We start from the raw sequence: 24139 nt of genomic DNA on the forward strand, positions 1-24139 counted from the left end.
CCTCCCAGGGATGCCAGTCACGCTGCCAGGTGTTTTCTAACGACAGATCAGCCATTTAGGGCCAGAGGGGTCTCGCACTCATCTGGGCTGTGTTAGGCCAGAGATCAGACCCGAGGGCTTTTCTGTGTCGGTTCCCGATACAAACCCCATGTCTGCGACAGAAGTCTCAACAGGCCTCCTCTGTGATAAGGGCTCTGCTCCCCAGGACGCGACCTGGAGACTCCTCACCTGCCCCTGCACGCCTCTTCCCGAATGATCCAGCAAGACAGAGCTGCTGCATCGCCTTTGTCACACACATCTGCTGCAGCCTCAGGTCAGTGGTGCCTGTCCTGGGGACCCACAGAGCTTCCCGAGCCCCTCAGTGCACGGACACCAGCCCCACAACCAGTGCTCAGCATCCTGCTTGGTACTGCCCTGTTCCCCCCTCAGCAGTCCCATCCCTGCCCCGTTCTCCACCATCAGGCAGCAAACCCCAGCTCCCCCTCCTCACCTTCTGCAAAACCTTGCCCAAGCTTCTCTCCTCTGGAACGTCCTCGCTGCACCAAACAGTAAGCAAGGTTGCCATTAGCAGTCCAGGAAGGATCTCGTCCTGCTCTTTTAAAATGCTTGAGCGCATATGTTAGCTGGCTCTTTAAAGGTCCAGTCTCGGTGGCCTTCCCAAGGTCTGTCAGCGAGCGTCCTCCTCAGCAAGGTCGGATTTGGGGTGTATGGTAGTGTAATATTTCTTGAAACTACAGCAAAAATGAGGCCCATTCAGTGAACGTTTACTGAGCCCTTCCAGGGCTGTGCACAGACACACGATCCCTCCCTGCAGGACCTTCACTCAGCCCCGGCAGCCACCGCTGCCAGCTCTCACCACTTGCTGCATTCGCAGATGCCCCGCTGCATTCTCCTGTGCTGTTTTATCCCTTGTCATCACTGGGAAAGCCATGGGAACGTCCTTTGATCCCTGCACTGTTCTTGTGACATTCACCTGAAGTACAGCAGCAAGGCTGAGCCCCACACCGTGACCTGTATCCCCACGCTTCCCCGCACCTTCTGCTCCCTCCCTGTCATTCCCACTACCTGTCCCTTGTACCTGCGTCAGCTCTCTGAACAAGGCCACTGCTGTGGTATGTGCAGCACAGCCAGGGTACGACCTGGTCTGAGGGCACATGAACAGTACAAATAAACACCAATACTGCTAGACACTGTGGTTTGGCAATAAACCCCATCGGCAGTGGAAGGAATCAGATGAAAAGATTGATTACCAGGCTTAGTCCTTGAAATGCAGCACCGCATCTTTAAAATATCCAGGTGCCTCCCTGGTACTTCATCCATTAGATTTTGGTCAAATTATCAGAGGTAGATAAATGAACAAGGAAAAGTTTGGAAGGACGCGGCTGTAATAAGAAGCAGTATTGATTGCCACCAAAAAGGCTTTATAAATCTTTCATGCTCTCTCTCCATCTGGACCTGCCCCGCTGAATTTCCCAACACTGCTTGTTTCTGAGGTGAACTTCAAATAAAAACCTGTTAATATGGACCGACACATCCCAGATCCTTCTCACCCTGTGGCTCAGCTCACAACAGCCCCATCACCAGCACTGCCCCTCCTCATGCCCAAAACATGGGTCACAGCACCCAGCCCTGCTGCCCACCCGGAGACACCTCTTGGTGCCAGTTTGGATGGGAGCAGCCCATAGGATGGGTTTATGGGGTGTCTGTGGCCCAGAGGGTGTCCTCTGGAGAGCAGAGGATGGGTCTGGGCTGGGTCCCTGCCATGGGGTGACTTATCACCAGCCATGACTGGAAAGCCCTGGGATGAGAAGTGCGTTGCCATAGCAGCAGTGCACATTCCTGGATCAATAAAACCAAAGCCGGGCATGGGGATGCTGGCCACAGAAACCTGTCCTGCAGGGGCATGAGGGCTTGGGAACAGCAGCAGCAGCATCACAACGATGGGGGGACAACAACAGCAAACAGGGCCCAGGCCAGGAGGGTCCTGAGCTCCCGGTCCTGGTCACCCAGCCCTAAGGCAGCCAGCTATGGCTCTGTCCTGCACGAGCTCCAGGAGAAGTCCTACTGCCCGAAGTATTGGATTTAGGGTGAAAAATGAAGCTAAGAATGTGCTTTAAGCCCTGGAGAGGCTGCCTGACTTCTCAGGGCAGCCAGAGGAAATGCATGGCATCCCACGTGCATGCCCATGAGCAGCATCCCTGGTCTCCTGCAACGTCTGCCCACCCAGCCTGGGTGGTGCCAGTGCCACCAGCGAGGTGCCACTGCAGCCACTCAGCACCAAACCCCACAGAGCGGGTCCAGCCAAGTGCCTGGGACACAGGAAGGAGCAAGAGCTCTGTGGCAGCACAGAGGGAGCTGGAGCCGGATGGTGCCTGTGATCCTGCCCACCTCAGAGATCTCCCGGGTCCCTTTGAACCATCACCTCTCGCTGCAGTTTATCTGGCTTCTGCAGGAATAGAAGATATTGAGAAAAATCAATGATAATTCATTGTGTCCTATGATTTCTAAAGGCAATTAAGGCAAAGACAAGGTAAGAGGTTAGCAAAATCTCTCATTCTTTAATATATTGTATTTTCTCATTAATTCTTTAATCTTTGTGACAAATTCTCCCAGGCAGAGGGCCAGCTTCCTGCCCACTTGAACTCTGGTGAGTTATGAGGGAAGCAGGTAATGCCTCAGCCCCACTGCTGGCAGGAGCTGACAGGCAGCTCTGGCTGTGTCCAGCGCTTCATCTTCCTTACGCATCCCAGTCACCTCTTGGGAAGCATGGGGGGCCCATGTGGGATCTGCCCTGGCACAGGGAAGTGTCACCCTGCACACAGCGTGTCCTTCTGAACCTCTGCCTGCAAGCTGCAGCAAACCCAGGGAATGGGCAAAGCTTCCCCGGGACACGAGACCTAAAGGCAGAGGGCAAAGCACTCAGTGCTCCCATGCAAAAAGAAGTCACCACTCCCCACTTCTGTCCCTGTTCATTTGCACCAAAGAGTTAATAACTGAATTACCACTAATTAGGAGTCCTATGAATGAGAACACATCGCACTTCTGTTAATCACCAATGTTTCTGTGTAACGTCTGGAAAATCAAAATTATTAATGAAGAAGTTCTTTTGGAATTCAGAGTTGAATCCCACAGATTCTGGGTATCGGCAGTCTGCTCTGCCAGCTCATCCTCACTTACTAACAGCAGAACCCCTTAATTAATGGTGAACTAATTAGAAAACACTAACTTTAAGACAGCAGTTGAAGTTCTTTCCATAGCAAAGGACTTGTCAGAGCAAAGCAGCCACGAACACCCAGTGCAGAGGGACGGGAATGGAGATGGCAGCTGCGGGACACACACACAGAATCATGGAATCAACCAGGCTGGAAAAGACTTTGAAGGACATCCAGTCCAACCCTTGCCCAGCACTGCCAAGGCCACCACTAACCTGTGTCACTGAGGGCCTCATCTACACGGTGTGGGAACGCTGCCCTGGGCAGCCCATTCCAGCGCCGGCCTGAGCTCAACACCGAGTGAGCACAAATGGATTTGGTTGAGATCTCCCTGCGCCGGTTGTGCAACCAGAAACTGCAGACACCTCACCCGGTCCAGCCCGCGCTGGTGGGGATGGGCAAGGGGCCCACTGTCTCCTTTAGGCAAGTTCAGGATGAGAGGACTGGCCATGAGGCCTCTGAAGTGCTGGGAAACGTCTCCTTCCCTCCTTCAAAACACGGGTGAGAGCTTTACCCCTAGGCAGGAGCGATGTCAACAACCAAAATATTTACCTGCTTCACGCTGTCCTATTTGTTAGGAACATTTTCCATCTCTCTGCTTAACAAAGCAGAGTTTCCCCTAAAAAAGGCAAATATTATGGCCCTTCATTCTGCAGAAATTTATTGCTATGGAGCAGAAATGCTACTGTATTCCAAACATTGGCAAGAAAGCTGGGAGGCTCCATTCCTGCCAGCTTTTAATAGGATACACATTTAAGCTGCATGTTGCTTGCAAGTTGCATGTTTATTTAAACAAGAGTTTCCAAGTGTTTAGGGACAGAGGTTGCTACAACAAGTTCTTATCATTAAAAACAATGGTGCTGAAACTTTCAGGAAGGAGAATTACAAATGGAGTCACTCTGCAGAATAAATCACTGATAAACTTTCAGCACAACTAATTTTAACCCAGGAAGAAGTCCTGCTGGGTCTTAACTCTCTCCTAATGGCTGCGTACACTCCCAGGATGGTTTGGGACCTATTATGAGATGAAATGATTTATTTAGGGATCTCAAATGCTTTAAATAAATCTTTCTTTTAGCCTCTGAATTATACTAGATTATACTCTGAATTATACTATATTATATTATGCTAGAGAGCCTCTGGCTCTCTAGCAGAGCCAGAGATACGACACTTTCTCAAGGTAACGCTACAAGGCCAGGATTACCCAAACCTTTCCAGTTGCCTCATGATAGAGACCTCTTCTGTGACTTCCAAAACATGAGGCACAGAAAAGGGTGCTCAGGGGCTGACGTTCACCTTCAGTAGCAATGATAAATGAAGCTTCCAGCTTAATTGTGCCAGGCGCATTGTCACATCCAGTTTAAACCTCACAGCAGGATGCCTGCTGCAGGAACACTGCTCTGGACACATGCATGCATGAGGGACTGTCACTTCCCAGCTGCCCGCTGGAGCCTCACCCTAGAATCAACCAAGTTGGGAAAGACCTTTAAGATCGTCAAGTCCAGCTGTTACCCAGCACTACCAAAACCACTGCATGGGTTTAATTAGTTAATTTGCTGTTACTAATCAGATCAGGCTCCAGATGCAATGACCAGTCACTGCACTGAAGCAGGATGGTGATGCAGGCTCCAGAGCCACTCCTGTGCACGTGCATCACTCCTCCATCACTGCCCATGGCCATGCTGCAAGCGCTGCACCAGGAGCCATCCCCAGCAGTCAGCTCTGGGCCGGCCGCCGAGGAACCAGAGGAGGGAGATAAGGCACCCTCTGCCACCGAGCCTACGGAAGGCTGCTGGGCTCAGTAAATAACAGGAGACTCTAAATATTATTTTTGGTAGGGATTTTCATATGAAAAAGTAAAACACCATAAATCAAGCACAATGCTACAATCACCACATACTTGTGAATAAATGCATCCCTTAGTACAGTTCAGCATAAATTATAGCCATTTGATTTAGCTTTGCAGCACAAAGCCATACCATTGAAATTCAGCCAGAATTGAGTCCACTCACATCACTACACATTTATAAAACATATTCATGATTATTGTCATAAACTCCCGAGAACTGGCTCTTGAGTTGCTTTGCCACATCATCATCTATAGTAAACAAGACTTATTTTACATTTCTCTTTTCTTGCCTGACAATCTGCCTCAAAACGCTCTGCAGAATTAATGCCCAACTTAGGACCAGATTTTCCCCAGCAAGTATGAAGTGATATCTATACGCTGTGAAGGCGCACCTCTGCACAGCCAGAGCTTTGAGCAATGCTGCAAGACCCTCTGTGGGGTACAGCACCCTCCAGCACCCTCATCTGCCCAATGGGCACACAGCCTGGAGACGAAGGGCTGGGATTAGAGCATCAAGTGGTTTCTCTTGGTACCAAAGCATTTCCTCTGCCTGCAGAGGGTTTGCTCTGTGGCTCGCTCTTTGTGCTCCACGTGGAACCCTGGGCTTCGCCAGCAGTAACGGCAGAGACAGGAGTGGCCCACGACGCACACCGTGGTTCTGAAGCTCTCAGAGTTCATCAGAGGAAGTCACAGAGCCTCTGACCTGCGCAACGCAGCCTCCACAATGATGGAGCTGTGCAGTGTCCCGCGCCCTCAGGGAGGACGGGCCCCTCCTGCTCGTGTGTGACCCAATTCATGGTTCACATCCCCCTCCAGTTTGCAAACTTTTAAAGGATTAATCCCCTCATTTCAACAAGTGCAACAACTCAATTACCCTCGTTACGTGAGCAAAGTCGCTGCGGCGCCTTTTCCTGGCAAACATCACACGCACGTAATTTCACTAAATGTAATAAACCAACCATAGAACTATTAATTTTAGCATGGTATTCATAACAATTAGAAACGCGTGAACCTTAAAATGATAAAAACTGAAATGAATACCAAAATAGCACAAAACACAGCAATCCAGCTCCTCAAACCAGGGATATCGTTGTGTGGTGCCACAGCATCCAGGAGACAGGCCGAGCATGGCTGGGAATGCTGCCCTGTGCGCTAGGGTGGGCTCAGGCTGCCTCTGCTCCAGCCAAGCCGCTGCCCAGCGCTTCCCATGGGGATGGACGGCAGCAACGAGAGTGCCGGCCCTCGGATGGGGGGTCCCAGCTTCAGGCCCACCGGGAGGAGCCCTGCCTTTCCCTGGAGATGGGCTGGGAGCTCGAGCTCTCCCTGCATCAGGGGCTGCTTCCCCACCTCTGCGAGCTCCCAGCCTGCCGCTTCCAAAGACCTGGAGATCATTCCTCTTAACTGACGGAATCCCACAGCGAGCAGCTTCACAGTTTTCTTTTCTTTTGCTCACTCTCAACAACTGAACTCCTTTTTCAAAAGTAAAGAGAAAAAGGAAAGGCAAAAAACTCGGCACAAAGCACTTGATCAGCAGCCAAAACCAACCTTTGGTATCAAGGCATTCTTGAGCTGCTTTGTTTATAGATACCAAAATACACACACACCACCCCGCACCGCTGTAACCACTTAGAGCACAAAACACTTCCCCAGAGAGCAGCCCCCTGTTACACATCACCCACCGCTGCGCTTCCCAGGACACCAACCCCGGAGCGAGCGGCTGCGCCGGGACAGGGCATTCCTGCAGGGTGGCACAGGGAAAGGCACCGCTATGGGGACAGCAGGGCCAGCCCAGCCCCACCACCCGCCCTGCTCCCAGTGTCCTAGTTCAGAGAATTCCTGACGGACTGGATGTTTCTGCATTTCCTTTTCCATTATCGCTGGATTGCCAAAATATTTGTGCAGTGATGGAATTCGCCTGCCAGGACTGGAGCAGGAGGAGGGAGCTCTGCTTTTGTCTGACCTCGAGGCACGAGAGGTTCTGGGTCCCCCCCTCTGGCAGGCACCCAGAGCTCCTCACGGGAAGAGCCCGGCTGGGATCAGCGTTCCCAGCACCCGGCGGGAGGGCTCCAGCCCCCTCCAGCACTGGGGAGCCCACTGGAGCCACCAGAACGTTCCCACTTTGCCTGGGCACACAAGGAAACTGCTGGAGAGAGGCTCTTGAAGCAAAGTATGCTAAATGCCTCCAGAGCGATGCCTCCGAGTAGGGAAAATCAAACAGCTCTGCCACCGTAAACAGCAGAGGGATGGCAGCGGAGGAGTCCAGCGAGCAGCGGGACAAACAGGAAAGACTTGGAAATTTCCAGGGTATTGTTGGAAACTCAAGACAGAACATTCTGATCTACTGCTGACTGCTTTGATGTCACAGCTCATGTTCTAAAACACTCCGTGCCTTCACAGAAACACTGCGAAGACGTCGGGAGAGCTGGGACACACCAACTGCTCCGGATCTGGCTCCCTCAGCTATGCCTGACCAGCAGCTCTTTCATCAGAACAGGAACGAGACATTGGACAGATGCACAGTGCCACTGTGCTGCTGCAGGGCCCTGTGAAGGACAGGGGGTCTCTCCCTCCTCCTCCTTCTCCCTTGGGAGCTCGGCACCCTCATGTGAGGGATCCATGTTCCGCTGCCCGCTTTGGATAACCATGGGCAGGCTGGTCCTGCAGCAACACCACGCACAGGGGTGGCAGCACCATCCTCACCTTCCCATGGGAGCAGACGATGGACCGCTGGGAGACCAACAGCACCCCCCCCAGCTACACCAGGCTCACCCATAGAACTTTACCCACAGCACACGGTTCCCAGTGGCATCGCTCCTGCACAGGGAGCTGTGTTCCATTGCCTGGCCCTGGCGAGGCTACAAGACACCCTCAAGAGCTTTAGCTGCGAGGACACAGTGGGTCATGGCTCTGCTGCAGACGTGTCCTGGATGCTTGTGACGATTTTGGCAACAGAAATGCCCTAAATATTTGTTCAAGAGTAGCAAGTGTCTTTGTCAGGCACACAGAGACTTTTCTTCTGTGCCTGCTTAGCCATTTATACCTCTTTGTTGCTGCCAGTTGGAAGCTGCACTTTGCAAACCAGCCCCTCCCAGAGCAGAATGCATTTTAACACAGGCAGAGGAGTGTGCTGCAAGCCCAAGCCCTTGGATTCGGCTTCACAACACACACAGCTCCCTCCCGCAGCAAAGCTCGGTGTCAGGGCAGCTTCACACCCAACTCATCCCGATCCCACACTCTCCAGAGCCTCCCAGTCCCCAGAGCCCTTCCCGGGGAGCTGCTCCCCATCTGAGGAGCAAAGCTGCTCCTCTGCACCGGTGACTACTGCAGAGCACTCCTGGCATTTCAGCTGAGCAATTCCCATGCTTCCAGCAGCTTGAGTGCATAATAGAAGCTTCATTCCTGGCTCAAAAGGGCAGCAGATCAGATTTGCTCATCTATCTCGTCAGACAGTCATAGTATTTGGAAGTAGTATTATGCTCCCAGGAACATGCTCTATTGACTTCACCACCGGGTTCGGAAGAAAGGCGGGAGAGAGCAAATATCCTCTGATATGGCCACTGAACATGCTCCACCTCCTCAGGCTGGGGGACAGCAGAAAGACAGAGGGGGCAGATCAGACATCTCCTCACCACAGGCTTTACCCAGCTTTGCCACACCAGGGGAAGAAACAGGCTTTCCCGAGGCAGACACAGCCCCAGCGCTGCCATCCCACCAGCGATCAGCCCACGCTCGCCCTCCAAGCGAGCCGCTGGCACCGGGCGAGCTCCTGGTGCAGGCTGGAGCCGGGCAGGCTGTGGCAGTTACTTGTACATTTGACACCCTGGAGAGCTTTACTTCTCATTGTCCAACCCCACACGCGCACTCCGGAGCTCCCAGAATCCCCTGGCGACAGGGATCCTCTGCAGAGGAGGCTGGAGGCATTCCTGCGGGAAGCACTGATGGAGCTGCAGCGGGTGAGGGTCAGGCCTGTCCCCGGTCCCTCCTCGAGCTGCTCAACAATGAGTCTCAAGTGGAAATCGACCGCAGAAGTTCAGGGTTTTTTTCCTTCCACTTCCACAGATCACCTTCTGCTCTGAACATGGAAACCATATGGCAGACAGGTCCCATCCCCTGCCAAGAAATTCCTGCTTGATGAGATCCCTGCAGCTATCATGGAGGCTGCACGGGCTTCCAGCGAGGCAGTTCACTTTCTGCTTCAAACTCTCCAAGCAGCCTGGGGAGGAAGAGCAGGGTCTGAGGTGCCAGAATCTCTGCTGTAGCTGCTGCCTGTTGAGAACAATTGCTCTCGGAGGGAAGGAACATTGCCATGGTCCGACCTTCCCTCTGGCCCTCCAGCTGGCAGGGCTGTGCAGCGAGCCCTGCTCCGCTCTGCAGGCAGCGAGGGACACCTCAGAGGAAGGCAGGGATCCGGCGGCAGGGATCCTCTCCTCCATCTGAAGGGCACTGGTAGAATGCACAGAGAGCAGCTTCCCCCTGCGCCAGGGAGCTCACCCGTACGTGGTCCAGGCTGTGGAAATACCGAGACCGGCGCCGTCCCCGCATGGCAGAGGAGGCGCACGGGTGGCCAGGTTTGTAGGGAAAAAAATCCAGACCTCATCCACATGTAAATACCAAATCCTGTACAAACCCCCAGGATAGCCCCAGACAGAGAGGGATGCTTGCGGGAGCTGGGAAGGTTCACAGCAAAGCCCCCGAGCCACGTCTGGCGAGGGCACAGCACCCACACAGCCAGCCCTCCTGCAGACCGAAGCCTGCAATGCCAGCACCACCCCAGCCCGGCCCCTCCTGTGGTACAAGCACCATTTCTCATGCTGGGTTTTCTCCTGAAACAAGTGCTGATGTGGACGGAGCAATCGCTGGTTTGAGTGATTGCCTCGTGCAGAGGATGAGTCTGGTGCACGGAGATGCTGGTATCAGGGGATCAGTGTCTGCACAGGGTACCGGCTCTTATCTACATCCGTGTCTTGTTTGCAGGGTGTTGGTGATGTGCACCCATTTGTCAGCCAGAAAATGACTTGCAAATACAAGTGCTGGCAAGGAGGAATCATGAATGAAAGCGATAACAAATGAAGCAGCGCTCCCTCACACACATCCTCGGCCTGAACCCCAGCCCTGCTATCGGCACCACAGACCACCAGCACGGGTGAGAGCTGAGCCCAGCCTCAGGGAAGCATGGGACCCACGTAAGCAGGACCTGCAGGAAAGGGGCTGCCTTGGAGCTGAGAAACAAAAGGCACAGACACTGGGGGGGGGGGGCAGGAGCAAGAGCTGGGTTTGGGAGCCCCATGGGAGCCTGCAGCTGCACTCGAGGAGGGTTGTTTGGGGCTGAGACCCCCAGTCTGAGAGGGATGCGCACAGGGCCAGATACCAGCCTCAGCTCCCACGCCCTTGGGGACAGCCAGCACACCAACACCAGCAGCAATGCCCTCCTCCCTCTCTCCTTGCTTTCTGGGGAGGTTACCCTGCATTCAGCCCCTTGGTGATCATCATGTTGGCTTGCGACCACTGACCCCAGAGGTTCCCCACTCTGCCCTCACTGTTCACAACACCAGTCTCTGTGTCACCTGCAGACGCTACCAGCAAAGGTTTATACCATCACTGTTGTTAAACCACACATTAGACCATGTCAGAGTGCTCCTTGGGAACGCCACAGGAAGCAACACTGCCACTAATGACCATACATTGAAATCTGTCATTAAGCCAATTTTAATCCACATAATATGTGTTATTAGCTACAGGTTCTCTGGGCAAAATGGCAAACACCGTCAAAGAAACTGAACTACAGAGCACCACCCATGTTACACTTCCTAACCCGGCCCACAGCGTCATCCTGCTGCACTATTCATGTGGTTTTCCCCATCAAGAGCCCTCCGCAGCACCATCAGATCAGCACAGGAAAGTGCCAGCACGCTGCTGGCTGTCTGGGAGCATCAGATCACTGCTCCGTGCTGATGTGCAGGCAGACAGCAACCACCACACTTGGCACATGAACTACCATTACTCCAAGCCCTGGCTCTGCTGGCTGGGGACAGCCGCAGGTCCTGGGAATGGGGGTGTCCCCACATTCTGCACGTCAGGGGGGAAAGGTGAAATTCTGCATCATGCAAGTGACGGGCATCAGAATAGGAAGAACTGGCTTTTCTGTCAGAGCTTCCCACATCCATTCGCTGTCACTTGCCAGGGTCTAAGCTGCCACCTTTCCAGCCTCTGAGCATGAGAACAGCTCATTTCCCCTGCCCTGCCTCAGGCAGCACCTGGACCCCTGTGTGCCATCGAGTCACTGCCCCAATGGCTTCTGCTGGTTCACGGTGAATAGACCAAGCCACACACGGTGGGCCTGGGCCACCCCTGCCTCCCATCAGCTGGTTTTGGGGGTGCCCGCAGTGGGGACAGGGCCACACACCGGTGCCGTGGCGCGGGGCACAGCCGCACATCCCGGCTCTCCGGAGGGGACCAGCAGGACCACGACTGCTGAAGAGCTGGGAAGGAAAAATCAATGAAGGTGGTGCAGTCAAAGCAGATTCTGGCAGAGCCTGCACCATCCTGAAGTGAACATTACTTGGGACTAAATTGTTTTCCTTATCTAGCAGTTTGTCCTAAGGAGCTGGACTTAGCCTCCCAGCGAACCCAATAAGTCTTTCGGTTTGACTGGAAACTCCACATTTTTCCTTTTTAGAAAAATGTCACAGACATTCCTCCGTTTCATTACTCTCTGCTGCTTCTCCGTTCCCTCCTATTAAAGCTCCAGCAAGGGGAGGCTGAGCCGAGCGCCAGCTCGGAGCTGGACACAGGCCCAGACTGTCTGGACGTGGCTCAACAGTGGAAAGACCTATTGTTTTGCTTGGCAGGCTACTGGTATTTTTCCTTATGCCCAGAAAGGCTGCGCCAATTTACAGCCCGTGACCTGGGGAGGGGGAGGAAGAGCCAGACTCATGTCCCACCCTTTTCCCCTCCAGTAATCTCAGTCCATGGAGGCACCACACACCCTCCCACCAGAGCATCGTCCTCAAAATTAACTCCTACATCCAGAGCAGCAGTCCCCCCCCCCCAGGTATCCTGAGCTCCTCACTTGGGTTTATCATCCGGCTGAGATCTGATCCTGAACATAACCCCTGGAGCAGGTCACCTCCCCAGCTCCATCCAGAGCAGCCTCCCAACCCCTTCCCATGCTCATGGCCCCCCAGGGGATGGCTGGCACATCCTGCTCCTGCCTGGACAGAAATCCCACCGGCGCAGCCCCCCTGATGCTATCTTGGTACTTCCAGCCCCGGGGTGAGCAGGAAGCACAGGGCTGTGGGAAAACTAAACAAGGAAGTGAGCCGAGCTTTCTCACACCACGGAGCAGGTTTGCTCCCTTCTCATTGAAGCTGCTGGGCACAAGTTCAGGCCAGGACTTGCCTTACCATGAATTGTTTCTTCCAGTCCTTGATACTATCAGCAGCTTCCACCACCCTGCTCCTACAGCATCCCCAGGCTGAGCCACAGCCCCACGCTGTGCGCAGCACCTTCCTCACCCGCCGTGTGTCCTGCATGGAAGCCTGGGGACCTCCGGGCAGTTTCCAGACCAGACCAACACGAGCTCTTCCCATCAGCACCACCTGAGCCAGCGCCATCAATCTGCTTGGCCGGCTCTCAGCAGTGGAGCTGGGGAGGACCCGTGTGGCATCGCCAGGCAGTGAGCAGGCTGCGCTGCTGCAGGCAGAGCCGGCTCCACGGCCGCCTGCGCTGGGTGGGTGAGCCCAAAGCCAGCCCTGGGGAGCGGTGGCAGTGCAGGGACCGCCCTGTACCCCCTGCATCCATGGCGAAGGAGCTGCAGCTCCACGCGTGCCACGTCTGCCAATGCCCCGAATCTGCGCCAGGAAAGCTCCTTCTGGGGCATCACAGCGGGGAAAAACTCAACACTGCATCAAGGACATGCTCCTGAGCCCTCTTAGACCTTCACTGCAACTCCTGAATCACCGTTTACCTTCCCAAGAGAGGAATCGCTGCAGCGCTTTGGAACATGAAGTCCTGCACTTCAGCAGCAAATCTCCTCCCCGGGGCTGGGGAAGGATTCCAGGCTTGCCCTTCTATCCATCGGCAGAGACAATGCTCAAAAAAGGGAAAAAGGAGGGAGTGAAGCAGAGACCTCACCCGGGTCATGCACCCCTCCAGCTTTTCACATTAACTACTCCTCTTTCCTGCCAGGCCTCTGCTTGCCAAACACTTTGCTCTGCAAGCCAGGCTGGGCTGTGGTGGGCAGCACAGAAGGCAGAGCCCCATGAGCCCAGACTGAAGGACAGAGCAGCAGTAGCTAAGCCACACTAGGGCATGGCAGAGCAGCTGCAAGCACAAAGCTTATCTTGCAAGTGTTCCCTCTGATTTTACACTGGAAACGGTCCTGGAATCCACCAAATGCAAACTGATGACAGCAGAGCAGCAGCAGAGAGAGCTGACCACCCTGAGGGCTGCTTCTCAGTCCCTGCCTGTGGCTGCATCCAGCCATCGCCCCAGTCCCCAGAAGCTGCATCCAAACGCCCCAACCCTCGGGAAGCTTTTGGAAAGCACATTCTACCATATAAAGACAAACGTGGCAGATCTTAAAAACCTGCCAAGTATTTAGCAGGATGATGACAACAAACGCTAATTATTGCTCAGGTTCTGCACTCCATCTACCATGTTCCTATAACTGCACAAATCGCCCCAACAGTCTCAGACAGAGACTTCCATGACCAGAGATATGGATGGAGAGGAAGGGAAGCTCAGAGACAGGGGAGCTAATCAGAAAGGAAACGGCCCTTGTAACTCAGCCAAGTCAAACTCAGATTGTCTCTTGGATTTAAAGTGCTGCTGAAGCAGGAAAGTGTTTTAAGAGCCCACACAGTAATTGTCTTGCAAATAGGACAGTGCTGGGCTTTCCTCCCCAGCCCTGGAAAGGACACAGCAGGATGCAATACAAAGCCATCATCACAGGTCACAGAACGGTGAATGGCACCCAGCTCGTGTGTCACCTCCAACAGACTCCTCCACAGGCTCCTAAGTACCTGCTCCAGTCCCCCAGCCCCTGCGGTACCTCCGGCCAGGGCAGGGCAGGACACCCCGGCAGGGCTGGGTGCCCGTACTCAGGGGCTGCATCTCCCCCACTTTGCTTCTGTCATGTTTTAAGAGGTGATAATTCCTCTTTGGACTCTCGGTCACACCTCACGGTGTGGGACTGCAAAGCTGCTCTTGGCATTTCCATCTGTGTTATTGCTGGCCGGGAAAGCAGCTTCCAGTCTGGCCCCTGCCCCTGCCTTTGCCTCCTGAGAGCATGGAGGCTCCTGCTGGGGACTGCTCCAGCTGCAGGAATACTGCACAGGGATTGTTTTCTCAACCCATTCTATTGCCAGTTATTTTGATAGCAGGAGTTGTCCCTGTGACAGAGAGGAGAGGCCTCCCTTCCCCTTCAAAGGATATCCACACTTTGTCAGGAGGCTGCTGGGTGCCAAAGCAGACCTCATGGAAAGCAGGTCGCAGGCTGCTCCTCTAATCAGGGAGGTCCTTCCTGACTCCTTTTCAAAGGATTTTCCAAGGAAACTGGATGCTCTGGCAGCAATCTGGACAACTCACACGAGAGGTTTCACTGGTTCTGGAGGCACAGGTCCACAGGATGGAAAGTGTTGGTCATTTCTTGTCCTTCTACAGAATTCCCTTCAAATAATTCAGTTCTGCCCATAAGGGCTGGACAAGCCCAAGGGGTTGAGGACACTTTCAGCTGCAAGCCCCAAGTCTTTCATCACCACTGCAGATGAAATGGCACCTCCAAGTCTGCTGCACCCAGAGGGAGAGCAGCTCAGAGGACCCTGCTGCCCAACAAGCCCCAGGCCAGGCAGCCCTGGTGGAGAGCAGCAGGCAGCACCCAGGATCTGTGTTCTCCTGGGTGGCCGCAGTTAAGCGAGCAGGAAGGGATTCAGGGACTCAGCCGAGGGTGATGACAGGCTTAAGTGCTTTAGAACAGGGAAAGCAAAAGCCCCACATTGTGCCAGGTTTCCAGCTCAAGCCTTGCTCTGCCGTTGCTCTTGAGCTGCTCAGCACAGGCAGGAGGTTGGGGAGAGCTGAGGCCATGCGAGGATGGAGGTGGCTGGGGAGCAAGCCCAGAGCCAGGAGCTCTCTCGGCTGTGTCTCAGGGGTGCCTGCCCTCAGAACTCCCTCCAAGGGGTCTGGGTGTCTCCTCAACCAGGTCACACTACGGCATTTCCTCCCCATGGGAGCATCCTGCTGGGCACAGCCCACGTTCACAGCACACCCTCTGCCTCACTGGGCTCAGGGACCACGGGCACACACATGGGGCACACAGTCCTGCTGCCCTTCCCCAGCCCCACAGGGGCAGGAGGAAACCAGGAGCTCCACAGGCACCTGGAGCAGCCATCCCATGGGATCCCTGTTCCCTGCCAAGTAAAGAGTTAAGGTGCTGGGAGCTGAGCATCCAGCCAGAACACGCCAGGAGCGTGACTAACCCTGCACAGCCGCTGCACCTCAGCCCGTGCCTCGCACACCCCAGCGCAGGGAAGGTGCCGCCAGCACCCAGCCAGTGTGAACACGCTCATCTGGAGCAATTGCTTCAGAAATGGGATAAATAAGGAAGCAGCAGAGAAGCCAATGGCACCAGGAGTGAGTAAAGCCCGTCTCCAGCCCGGGTAACTTCATTACCTGCAGTGATCTGCCCTGGAGCTGGCTGCTCAGACACACCAAGGGGCAAGGGGCTGGGGCTGGGCTCTTCTCAGCTGAACCACAGGATAACCTCCCCCCCATTTAACTGCAGCTCCCAAGGGAGCTCCCTCAAGGACCTCCAGTTACAAAGGATTTCATCCCCTTCGGAAGAGGCAACACCAGAAGCAGTTTTCTCTCTCACCCTTTGCACATCCCCAAAGGGTGAGCCCCTCATGCCCTGTCACGGGGCTCTGTCCTGCCCTGATGTTAAAGTGTGGTGCCCATTAGGAGAACCCAAAGGGCTGAGCTGCTCCATGGGGACAGCTCTGTTATGGGCAGGATGGGTGCTGGGATCAGATGGGTCTGTTACCTGCAAACCCAACTCTCCTGTCCATGACACCAAAGTAGAACCCACTCGGGCACAAAGGACCTTCCCATTTGCCTATAGGCAGCCCCAGGTTTGGTTTGTCGGGGTGCTCTGGGAGGTCAGATGTAGCTTCCAGAGGAATGGCTTGCACAACCAAGGCTCTAACTGGAATCATACATACACACAGGCAAACACATTGTGATTTTCAACAGCAAAGATAAAATATTCCCGTTACAGCTAATTACACACCCCACAAGTACATCAAAGGGAGCAGCGGCGTTCCAAGATCCTTTTTCCTTGATTTACAGTGTGCAGCAGGATTTCACACCTGACTTTGTCAGACGCTGCATTATCTCCTCACCATCATTTAAGGTGCTCTGCACTGGGCACGACTTCAGTGTCCAGGGAAGAACAATGATCGGGTGAACTCAGCCACCTACGTGGCACCAGCCAGCTAATGCTTGAGAACACTGATGCGAGATCTGCTTTCACAGGCTCCTAGAAATTTATGCCAGAAGGCATCAGTAGATCATACTGTCTCATTTCCAATCTACCACAGGCTTTTCTGCTTTAACCAGCCTGCCCTGCACTGAGCCAAATAGCTTCTTTGGACAAGGCACCGTTCAGAGAAGCATTAATCTTGGTCTGAAGATGTCACTTTGGAGTATCTGCCACTTTCCTTGGACTTCCCTTCCAGCAGTTAATCCCCACCGCTGTGGAAGTGCTTACGCCCCCATTAAATCAGCTCTCACTCTGTTTCAGGATAAGCTGAGCAGCCTGAGCCTTGCGAGCTGCATCAAAAGACATTTTCCTATGGCAGGTCCCCAGCCCAGGGGCATTTCCTCCCAGACTCCCTCATCCCTACACTGTTTGGACTATGAGATGCCTCCATCTCCCTGGCCAGGACAACCTCAGCTGCTCCCCAGAAGTAACAGGCCAGGAGCAGCATCAATAGAAAGATCTCACTTATGGCAGGGGGTCCAAACCAGGCCCAAGGACTATGTTGTTCTCAGTCTCCAGCCTCACCCAAGGCAGCATGGACCACACTTTCCCCTGTGGTTTTGGAAACTAGCATCAACCCTCAACTAAACATGACCAACACTAGTAATAGCAGTGGCCAGCATCAGGGGTTACAAGACTCTGCACCTGGAAAGAGCAACACAAGGGCATCGGATGAGCGTCCCATGCATAAGCAGAAGCAGCACCACACACAACCCTTGCTGTGTCCATCCCAGGCTGGCCAGAAGAACCCCTTCCTGCTCCCTCACCTCCATCCCTTGCCCCACTCCCTCCCATTCCCGTGGTGCAGGCAGCCAGCTCTCTGCAGTGCCCATTCCTCCATGGAGATCCTGCCCTGCTCAGCACCCACCGCTCACAGAGCCAGCAGGACCCGGGGCAGGACCGTGCACCCCTCAGCACTTCTAAGCCCACATGTGCTGGGCAGCACCTCCCGCCCGGGTCCCGCAGCCCCGCTCAGCGCCTCGCACAGTCCCACAGGAAGGCTGAATTTATTGATTGAAAGACTTACAAGGGCTCTGTGAAATGATTTGTTACCAATTAAGGCGGAAGTCAATTAAGGCAATTGTACAGGTTACAGAAAAGATGGCCTAAGAAATTCCTAATTGACAGGAAAAAGGTACAAAGAGCAGCCTTCCAGCATCACTGCATTAGCCAAGGAGACTGGGGGTGCCGTGGGGTTCATTGCATTTGTGACTGGGAGGAACACAACTCCAGAGTCTCACTGTCCAGAGGAATGGCCAAAAGAAGGATATTGCACATCACCACTCAACTCCTTAATTTTCCTCTATTTCCATTTTCTCCCATTCATTGGGTCGGCTCTATCTGGACTCTGACACTGGGGTGAGTTCTCATGCATCATGGACCTGCAAACACTGGATGGACCTAGGATCAGACCTGTGCAGAGCCAGAGCAGCAGCACAGCCCAGGGAGGGGAGCAGAGCGCTCCACATGCTGCCAGAGCAACAAGGAAATCACCCTGTGGTGCTGGATGAGCTCCGGGTGCAGCTCAGCCCTGGTCCTGGGAGAGAGGGTGGCAATGAGGTCCACGAGGACAGGAGCACCTCTGTCACCCGTGCCCCAGGGCTGGGCATCCCTCCCCTCCAGAAGCAAACTGCCTTTGTCCCACCAGCATGGTGCCAGGCTCCGGTGACCGGCAGAAGTGTTTGTACCCTTCCATGGTCCGTGTGAACCTGCCCTGTGATCTCTGCAAACCATCAGCTGAACACCCCTGCCATCACCTCCGGCCTCCACCTTCCACCCCAAGGAGCTCTGCTCCCACAGGGGCTGGCACACACCCCCATTACAGGATCCTGTGGTCCTTTGCAGGAATAACTCTGATGTGCTGCACACTTCAGATGGGGCTAAATCACTTGCCTGATATGAAGGATGCCTTCCTTGGTGACATTTTTAACACTGTTTTTAAGGAGCATATTGCCCAGCTGGAAATGAGAATCCATCAGGCAATAGCATATATCGTAGGTCCTGGTCAGTAAGTGGAAAGAATTGGGGTTTATGGCTCAATAAATCATAGAACTTTCAATTAGATGAGTAGCTTAATTACTCTGCTGGATTTAGCATCCTACCTTTTTTGTAAGATCGTATTCTTTTAATGGCAACACAGCAGTTACAAGAGCCTGACAAATTATGCTTCATTCCTTTCTATTCAGCATCTGAACTAAAGCAGATGGGACACTACATCTTAAATCCATGAAATTACTTTTAACATACAACTTCCTTTGACTTTCTGTAGATTATTCAAAATAAATGGCATCCATGAACCCCTCTTCCCCGGGCAGAGGATTTGCTTCCTTTCCATGATCCTCTCTAACCAGAAACACCAAGTGAAAGAAGAGTGAGATCAGCACACATTTACCAACGGGCATTGGGGTGCTTCTGGGGCTGGACTTCTGATGGGTTTACAAGGTGCTCATTCTGAGCATGTTCCACCCTCCATAGCTCAGACCAGCCTGGAAGCAAGCCTCTCCTGAGACCAGGGCTGGCAGCGCTCTGCTGTGCCATCAGCAGCATTGGACTAGAGAGGAAGGGACATCCACCCATCGCAGCATGAGCTCAGCCCTGCACTGCCCCAATCTGCCTCCTCATGCGCACCCAGCCTGGCCCTATGGAACCTCTTTCCAGTTAGGGACCGGTGTCCCCTGGGCTCCCTGCAGCGTAGCCGCTCCTAATGAAGATAAATTTAAACACATTGTCTAGAGGCTGAGCAGCTCCAGGTCCTGCCAGCCCCGTGTCCCAGGGCCGCTTACCGGTACTGCTACCCCCAGTGGATGGATCATTTCCTGCTGTTATCCAGCACTTTTTGCACGGGCTCAAGACACTTTACAAGGCATAAGTGAAGATACTGGACAGATCAAACCCTTAGCAGCCTTCCAGAAAAAGGAAGGAAGAAAATCTCTGCAAAGCATCAGCAACGCTTGCAGCCAGGCGGGCACCAAAGGCCAGTGACATTCCCGCACCCAGAGGAAAGGGGAGCTGCGCTTCCAGCCAGGCACGCCCATGCCCACAAGCCGCACACTGACTGCCCAGCTCCCGCAGCCCTGGGAGCAAAGCGGATGTTCGGCTGGGGAGGTGCTTGCCAGCACACGAAGCAACCGTTTACACCCACCCGAGCATTGCCAAAGCGCCGCAGACAAACACGGCTCCCGACACCAAACAGCGCAGAGCTCCCCGCCGGCCCCGGCGCTGGACACCGGCCGGCAGCAGCGGCACCCAGCAGCAGCAGCAGCCCCGGCCCCGCAGGCTGCGGGGAGCCGCAGGGAGCCGGGAAGGTGCGAGGAGGAGAAGCGCGGCCGAGCCTTTCCCAGCTGGATCCGCCGGCGCCGTCCCGCAGAGCTGTGAAATCCCACCGGGGAAAGCTGCTTGCTACCGAGCCTGGAGCAGGGCTGCGGAGCACACCCTGCCCGCAGGGGAGGGCTCTGGGGCAAGCACCACCCGCTCCTACCACCCCTGCCCAGCATCCTGCCCCTCTCCACAGCCCCACTCCCGGAGCATTCCTGATCATTCACACGCTGATCTCATCCCTGCTCCGTACCAGGGACATCCCGTGGCACAAACAAGCCGCAAGGCCCCGCTTGACTTCACACGCCCTGCTCTGGGGTGCAAGAACACGCAGAGCTCCGAGGGCTGGGCATGTGGCAATGCCACAAGCAAGGGTTATCTCCAGGAGAGCACCAAGAGGCGCCTCAGTCAGCATCATGCAGAAGCCGAGAGCACCCAGACCTGGGAAATAGCAAGCGACGGGGAGCTGGGGGGAGTTAAATCAGCCCGGTAATGCTGGCAGACAGGTACAGTGCCAAAAGGAGCTCAGACCTTGTGTCTGGTGCCCAAATCCCCTGCCAGAACATCGTTACCCATGGTTGTGGCTCATCCCTCCACACCATCACCAAGAGGAGCAGCCCAGGAGCATCCATGGGGTGCACCGGACTCGGGTGAAGCTTTGGCAGTTGGTGCAAAATGAGTCTGTCTCGAATGCTGAAGATTCGGGGTTTCATTAAGAGCAAGCCCTTCCCATACCCTAAACAGACCATCTCCATACCCTAAACAGACCATCTGACCCAAGCAGCAACTCCCCTTCTCGCCTTTCTTCCCATTCCACCTCATGAGTTATAGATCTTTCACACTCATAAAAGATAATCACCCTTCATGGGTGAAGTAGCCTCTATTTATACCCGGTAGCAGGGTTGATAGACTGTGCAATTAAAACCAGAGCTGCAGCAGTAGGACTGAGCACAACTCCTATGACAGGGAAAACCCCATATTTAGGTATTTTTACTCCAGGGGTAGAAGCCCAAGAGTCTAAGGTTTAACCCCAAAGCTTCACCGCCACTTCCCAAGACCAGCACTGCAGGAGGTGAGCACCATTCCCACGTTCCCTGCTGGGGTTTGGTCCCAGCACAGTGCATTGATTCCCTGGAAGCAGCCTCCTGCACGGAGCAGGGCCCTGCGCCTACACAGCTCCCTCAGGCAGCAGCGCCCAGGGGTTCCCTGCAAACAGCCCCGGGCTGCTCCAGCCCCAGGGAAACTCGAGGCTTTCTGCCCCATTTCCCACACGTGCGGCCCTGCCCAAGCCGGTTTTGGGCAAGCAGCAGCACCCCCCCTGCGGCAAACACTGGTGTGCACGGCAACTGCCCGGGTACCGCAGCGCGGAGCCCAGCGGGAGCTGCCGCCACGTCCCGGCGCTCCCCCCCAGAGCCCGGCCGTGGGCACAGCGCCCGCGAGGCCCGGCTCCGCGGGGGCATTATTTACCTCGTTAATTTCTAAGGGAGGTGTTCTAATTGCTTTAAATTACTGCTGCGAAAGCTGCAGCGGCCACCGATCAATCAGGCTGATTTACACCCGTGCCACCCACGGCGAGCCACCGATCAGCCGCCGCCACAGCAGCGATTATTGATGAACTTTCCTGGTTGATAATTAGCTACGAGCACACGGCCCGGCCCGGCAGTGCCAGCGGAGCCGCTGCGGGTGCCTCGCACAGCACCGGTCACCCCTGCCCAGGACACACGTGGTGGCACAGGGAGCAACCAGTCCCCAACCCGGTGCCACAGGAGCATCCTATCAGCTGGACCCACCAGCCAGCACCAAACCAGCCCCCCGCAGGCACCCAGGCACCAAGCACTCCTGGTAAACAGTGTTTATCACTGCCATTAATAGACTATTTAAAAGGAATCTTCTTTTACATGGGGTTACGAAGCAAGAGACTCCCTTTGTGCACTGGGCATTTATCTCCTATACCGTTAAGTGGAACAGAATTAGCATTACCACAAAAGCTTTAATTACAGCAGATACAAGTTGCTCAGGGCTGGACCAGGGCTGGGGCATAGGGGCAGCAGTGAATGCTCCATGCTCAGGGACTGCACCAGCCATGAAGCATTTAGTGACCACAGCTGACATCTGCTCATCACTGACTTGTATGCAAGGGTGAAAGAGGCTCCATCATGGTCCCAGCAAAGCCCAGCCTCAGCCATGGGCCAGCTCATGAACAGCAGGACAGTGGAAAAGGCTGCACCTTCCCCCAAATGGGACTACAGCTGCCAAGGAGCAAAGTCCCCCCACGCAGACCTGTACTGAAACAAAAGCTGCAAGGGAAGAGGGTGCCATTGCAATTCTGTGCAGGAAGACGCAGTTCCCATCCCCTGCCAAGAGCACTTCGGCAGTGACGGGCGCTCGCGTGCCAGCCATCCATCAGGCACTGATCTCATCCTTGATTTCCATGGACATCTTTGATTTTTCATCATAAATTCTCCTTGTTCCTCACTGAAGGCTGACAGGGATTTTAGGTCCAGAATAAAATGGAGAATATTAAAGCAGCTGCTATTCTATTGTGCCTATCAGCTCTTTGACTTTAAATGCTATCCTTATTAATGATAACACCGTAACACTTTAAGACCCTCAGCTAAGACCTTCAAGGGCATCGATTAAATGCAGCATTCCCTGGAAGACCCTCCCTTTTCCTTAAGGTCCCCCATTTTTAAAGAGGGGGCAATGGAGGCACAGGGATCCTGCTGACGCTGTTCAAGGCCCTTCCCAGGCTGGCAGAGAGTGCAGCAGCCAGCCTGGGCTCGGTGGCCCAGAAGCTGGTGACATCAATAGCGGCTTCGATGCATCCTTCCCAGCAAAGGTGCTCCAGGCACCGGCTGCCAGCGAGGCTGAGCTGCTCCATAAGAGAGGGTGCCCAGCACATCTCCAGGGGTGCTTCATGGCCCCCAGCCCCACCAGGGCCACCACCACTCTCTCAGACACTGTGCTCTTACCAGGGCACAAGCACCAGTGACTGAGCCCGCTGCTCCTCCCCAGGACACAGTGGATGGAGAGGTGCCCTCCCAGGGCAGAGGGCTCTGGTCCAGGGACACAGACCAAGAGGTTCCAGACCCAGCCCCCAGCCATGGCACCGTGCTGGGATACCCCAGCAAACCAGAGGGGTGAAGGCTGCAGCTGGGTGCTCTGGGGGAAGCAGCTCCAGTCCATGCTTTTGCAGGCAGGAGGCTGCTGAGGTTCAGTTTTTGTGGCATTCCCAGTCTGCCTCCAGCAGCACTGATCCCCGCTGTGCATCCTGCCCCACACTGAACAGCGCCTTGAGCCCATGCTGCGTGAGACCTCCCAGCTCAGCTCTGCACAACCCCTCCCCAAGGAGAATAAGCTGCAGGCTCCCAGGTTTGAGCTCCCCAGGTTGCTGCAGCACCAGCATCCCACCCCCATCAGCTGATCATCACCACTCTGTCATCTCCACCAAAGCCACACTTGGATTTGTCCGTTGAGCTCTGAATTTCCCCCTCAGCACAAACTCACTCTCTTACCTGCAGCCGCCCCATCGCGCCCCAGTGCTGCAGCCGAGCAGCACCTCCAGCTCCCAGGGCTTCCCCTTCCCTGGCTCCTGCTTTATAGAACCCCCGAAAGCAGCCCTGCACCATTTAGCACATTAGGGCTCCCTGCTCCAGGAGGAACCCATTGGTTCCAGGGCACAGCTGCTGCCAATTACCACTACTTAACTGGCACATTAAACACATAGTAAGGAATTAGGAGTTTCGTCTGCTCTCTACTTAACAATAACAAAGTCACTTGACCTTTTTTCAGCCACCACAATGGCTGTGTAAGTGACTGTTTGACAAATGGGCTTTGTAATGGTCTCTGTTCTTTCTCATGCGACTGGTGGAACAGTTAATATCTTGAGTCACAGCATTAAGAGGAGTGCTCGTGATTAATTTAAGATGTCAATTAATCACCCCAAATGGACTGGTTTGTCATCACTTCCTAATGGGAAGATGTTGATTTGTCCCACAGAATTTGTAATAGGAAGAGAGGCTGAAGGCTCTGCTCGGAGAAGCCTGGCTCGGGTGCTGCAGGAATAGACCAGGGGAAATAAACACTTACACATCCGAGTGTCCTGTTTGCCCCCAGTTTAAAAGTCACAGCGCCCTGGGGAGAGCTCCCGTGTATTTATACCAAAGTGCCAGCACTGATTTGACTTCAGACACCTTCCTGGAGCAACCTGATGTGAGCTGCAGCACG

The 24139-nt window shown here is 54.5% G+C and overlaps 1 long non-coding RNA gene across 1 annotated transcript; it reads right to left on the bottom strand.

Annotated features, from left to right (window-relative positions):
* On the bottom strand, positions 1 to 23502 carry LOC134161183 (uncharacterized). Its single transcript, XR_009963858.1, has 4 exons — positions 23428 to 23502; positions 2389 to 2446; positions 1251 to 1382; positions 1 to 731 (listed from the first exon to the last, which is right to left on the bottom strand). It is a non-coding gene; the product is annotated as an uncharacterized LOC134161183 (long non-coding RNA).
* Between the last annotated feature and the right edge of the window lie 637 nt (positions 23503 to 24139).

This window comes from Pezoporus occidentalis, unplaced genomic scaffold (genome assembly GCF_034315485.1).
Source record: "Pezoporus occidentalis ecotype Australia unplaced genomic scaffold, CSIRO_AGI_Poc_V1 ctg102, whole genome shotgun sequence".
Taxonomy (NCBI): Eukaryota; Metazoa; Chordata; class Aves; order Psittaciformes; family Psittacidae; genus Pezoporus; species Pezoporus occidentalis.